Here is a 5135-nt window from a genome sequence, read left to right as displayed (position 1 = left end):
TACTAGACGTGGGTACTGTGGTTCATTGATTTTGAAGAATGAGGTCCAACCAAGTTGTTCAAACATTTCTTCAATGTTGAACCCTCCTTGTTTGATATCAGCAAGGTCAATGATTTTTCCATTTACCACTGACTTGTTTTGCCATTTTGAAGTGCAGACCGTTTCTAATTCGTCCGAATCAAACAGTGAAGTGTTGGCATAAATTTTAGTGGATGACAAAGGGGGTTTTGATGAAGAAGGTTTGGCCCTTTTTGGAGTTGAAGTTTTGGAATTTGATTTTGCATGAGGAGTCTGTTGTGCCGGTTCAGCAAGAGGAGTGGTCTCTAAATCATCAGAGTTGATGACATGGATTGTATTATCCTGAGGAGGTGCCTTGCTGGTTGAAACAACTCCAAACATGATTGAGGTGCCTTGCTGGTCGAAACAGCTCCAGACATGATTCTGGAGGAACGCCTGGAAGGAGTTGAGGAGGAGGATTTTTTGACGATTTTTGGAGTAATAGAAGGAGATGAGCTTTTGGATGGGTGAGATGAAGAGATGGTGTTCATGGAAGTTGCTTCAGATTGGTTTTCCTCATGACAATCTGACTCTGTGCTTGAGTAGACGTCTTGGTTTTCCTCTGGTTCTTGGCATGATTTTTTGCGTTTTACAGTCATTTTGATTCGAGCCATTGATAGGAAAGGTTGTGGGAAGAAACTGTTGGGTGAAGAAAGGTTTTCGGGGGATTTCTGGGCAAATGGCTGATGAGTGAAAATGAGAGAGGATGGGAAACAAATAGACGAGGATGGGAAATGAACAAGGAGATCGTGTGAGGAAACGTGTGAGGGACCGTGAGGAATCGTGAAGGAGACAGAGAAATTAAATGCGCTGTATGCTTAGGAAGCTAGTGAGATGATGGATTGGATGGCTGAGTCACGTGGCCGTAAAAGCATTCAATGCATGGCGTGGAACACGGAGGCATGCGCCACGCGTGCTGTCCAATGGCAGAGAAGGCGTGCCACTTTTCTCTAGGCTGCCACGTCAGGGAGCGTTTCACTAAACTGGACATTCCGTCCTCTGATGGTTTTCCTATCCTCACATGCCTAACTAAAAATGTAAATACATATTTAAAAGAACAATAGATATTTACAAATTATAATAATATAATAAAAACTATAATTATATAATAAAAATTATAATAATATAATATAGGGATATGACCAAGATAAATCAATTAATTTTAGACAAATTAAGAATTGAAAGTTCATCCAAGATCTTTTTGAACCTATCCTCTTGGAGAGGTTTGGTAAAAATATCTGCTAATTGATTTTCAGTGTCAATAAAAATCAGTTCTAAATCCCCTTTTTGCACATGATCTCTTATAAAATGATGTTTAATTTCAATGTGCTTAGATCTAGAATGTTGAATGGGATTTTTAGAAAGATTTATTGCACTTGTATTATCACAGAGGATGGGAATTTTTGCGTACCTTAGCGAGTAATCCTCAAGCTGATTTTTTATCCAGAGCAGTTGTGAGCAACATTGAGCGGCTGATACATACTCTGCTTCAGTAGTTGAAAGAGCAATGGTACTTTGTTTTTTGCATGACCAACTTATTAGGGATTTACCAAGAAATTGGCAAGCACCACTTGTGCTTTTTCTTTCAACTTTGTCTCCCGCGTAGTCGGCATCACAATAAGCTATAAGGTCAAGATTGGAACATTTCTTGTACCAAATTCCCAGATTTATAGTGCCAACAAGGTATCTAAAAATCCTTTTTACAGCTGTGAGATGAGATTCTTTAGGAGAGGATTGGAATCTTGCACAAAGACCGATGCAAAGACTATGTCATGTCTACTTGCTGTTAAATACAACAAGGATCCTATCATCCCTCTGTATTCTTTTTCAGAGATTGGAGTTCCTTCATCATCTTTGTGGAGTGTGGAGGATGGGTGCATAGGAGTTCCCATACTTTTGGCTGAACTCATGTTGTATTTTTTGAGCAAATCCTTGGTGTATTTTTCTTGTTATATAAAAATACCAACATCTCGTTGTTTGATTTGTAAACCAATGAAGAATTTCAATTCCCCCATCATACTCATCTCAAACTCACTTTGCATGAGATTTGAGAAATCTTTACACATTTTTTCAGTTGTGGATCCAAATATAATGTCATCGACATATATTTGAACAATCAATAAATCCTTTTCAAGAGTCTTCTTGAAAAGAGTTGTATCAATTTGACCCCTAATGAATCCATTCTCTTTTAGAAAAGAACTTAACCTCTCATACCAAGCTCTAGGAGCTTGCTTTAAACCATAAAGAGCTTTAGAGAGTTTGAACACATGGTTTGGCCGCTTCTCATCCTCAAACCCAGGAGGTTGACGAACATACACTTCTTCATTTAAGAATCCATTCAAAAAGGCACTTTTCACATCCATTTGAAATAGTTTTATACCTTTATGAGTAGCATAAGCTAAGAGGATTCTTATTGCTTCAAGTCTTGCTACGGGTGCAAACGTTTCATCATAATCTAATCCTTCTTGTTGATTGTACCCTTGTGCCACTAGTCTTGCTTTATTTGTAATGGCTTCTCCATCCTCATTTAGTTTGTTTCTAAATATCCATTTAGTTCCAATAATAGATTTGTCCAGAGGATGGGGTACAAGATTCCATACCTTGTTTCTTTCAAATTGTGAGAGTTCTTCCATCATAGCTTCAACCCATGATTTGTCACCAATAGCTTGATCAATTGTCTTGGGTTCAACTTGTGATATCATGGCCATGTTGGAAGTATTTTCCCTTAGAGAGTTTCTGGTTCTCACACCATCTTCAGTATTCCCAATGACTAGATCTAGAGGATGATGCGTGACTGTTTTCCATCCTCTTGGAAGTTGTTGAGAGGTTGGATCAGACTCATCCTCTGCGTGAGGACCAGGTACTTGCTTCAACCCATGATTTGTCACCAATAGCTTGATCAATTGTCTTGGGTTCAACTTGTGATATCATGGCCATGTTGGAAGTATTTTCCCTTAGAGAGTTTCTGGTTCTCACACCATCTTCAGTATTCCCAATGACTAGATCTAGAGGATGATGCGTGGCTGTTTTCCATCCTCTTGGAAGTTGCTGAGAGGTTGGGTCAGACTCATTCTCTGCGTGAGGACCAGGAACTTGAGAGGATGATTTTTCATCTTCTTCATCCTTATCCATTTTCTCTAAACACAAGTCATCAAACTCATCAAATATAACATGCATGGATCCCTCCACTGTTTGAGTCCTAAGATTATATATTCTATAACCTTTTGACGTTGTGAAGTATCCTAGAAAAATTCCTTTATCGGATTTTGGATCAAACTTTCCCAAGTTTTCTTTATTATTTAGAATGTAGCAATAACACCCAAATATGTGAAAATAGGAAATATTTGGTTTTCTCCCTTTCCATAATTCATATGGAGTTTTGTTTAAAATTTTTCTAATGGATGTACGATTTGAAATATAACAAACGGTGTTAATGGCTTCGGCCCAAAAATATTTTTCAATGTTGGCTTCATTTAAAATAGTTCTAGCCATTTCTTGTAAAGTTCTATTTTTCCTTTCAACAACCCCATTTTGTTGGGGAGTTCTTGGACAAGAAAAGTTGTGAGAAATACCATTTTCTTCACAAAGATTTTTAAAAGATTCATTTTCAAATTCACCTCCATGGTCACTTCTCACCGAGACAATTTTTGAACCTTTTTCATTTTGAATCTTTTTGCAAAAATGGTGGAATGCCTCAAAGGCTTCATCTTTGTGTTTTAAAAATAGAACCCAAGTAAAACGGGAAAAATCATCAACAAGTACAAAGCCATATCTTTTTCCACTAAGACTTGGAGTTTTGATAGGACCAAAGAGATCAATGTGAATGAGTTCAAGAGGATGATTTGTTGAAACAAAGTTTTTAGAGTGAAAACTACTTTTAACTTGTTTTCCTTTCACACAAGCTTCACAAACTTTGTCTTTTTCAAAATTAATTTTTGGAAGACCTTTTACTAATTCTAAATTTGCTAATTTAGAAATAGTGTTTAAGCTTGTGTGACCGGCTCGTTTGTGCCAAATCCATTTATCTTTTTCAATGGAAACAAAACAAGATTCAGTAGGTAAATCATCAAGATAAAGTTCATATAAATTCTTTTTTCTAAAACCGGAAAAGAAAACTCTACCCGAGGATGAGTGTTTAACCTCACATAGAGTTGGCTTAAAAATAACTTCAAAACCACTATCGCACAATTGACTAATACTTAGCAAGTTATGTTTCAAGCCATCCACATATTGAACATTTTCAATTTTTGCAGAATTATTCTTACCAATAATACCGGTTCCTTTTATTTGAGCTTTATCATTATTACCAAATGTGACTGATCCTCCATCCTTTATTTCCAAAGACATGAAGCAGTGCTTATCTCCCGTCATATGCCTTGAGCAACCACTGTCCAAGTACCAAGGCTTTCTTTTGTTGATTAGAGGATGAACCTGTTTTAGAGTTTAAAAGAGACTTAGGTACCCATATAGCTTTGGGTCCTTGTTGGTTAGTTTTTCCTCTTTTGAGGATATTCCTTTTATGATGGCAAATAGAATCATGGTGCCCATGTTTACCACAGAATGAGCATGCTGCCTTTTCATTGTTAGCTTTCTTCTTAGCATGACAGATTTTGGAAGTATGCCCAAGTTTTTTGCAAAAGGTGCATTTAGGCCTATCCTCTCGTTTTTTAGGCAAGAAAAAATTTTCATATAATTTTTGTTTTTGAGAGCTTTTAAAACCAATTCCAGCCTTGTCAAATATACCAGATTGGGACTAGGGGTGGGAATAGGCCAGGCTAGGCCAGACTTTGAAAGGCCTGAGCCTGACCTACGATGAATTTTTTAGGCCTAAGTCTGGCCTACGGCCTATCATAGGCTTTTTTTTCGGCCTGAGCCTGGTCTACGGCCTATCATGGCCTAGCCTGTAAGCCTATTTAAAAGCCTTATTCGCATTAAAATATTTAAATGTTATATTTTATATTTTTGTTTTAAATAGGCTAAATTAGGCCTTTATATACAAGGAAAACTAATAAAAATTATAATCAAATGTAATAAAATTATAACTAACAAATTTGTAATGCAACAACCTTTCCATAAAA

This window comes from Cicer arietinum, chromosome 2 (assembly GCF_000331145.2).
Source record: "Cicer arietinum cultivar CDC Frontier isolate Library 1 chromosome 2, Cicar.CDCFrontier_v2.0, whole genome shotgun sequence".
NCBI lineage: Eukaryota > Viridiplantae > Streptophyta > Magnoliopsida > Fabales > Fabaceae > Cicer > Cicer arietinum.
The sequence above is the reverse complement of the archived record's forward strand: the minus strand, read 5'-3'. Positions refer to the sequence as shown.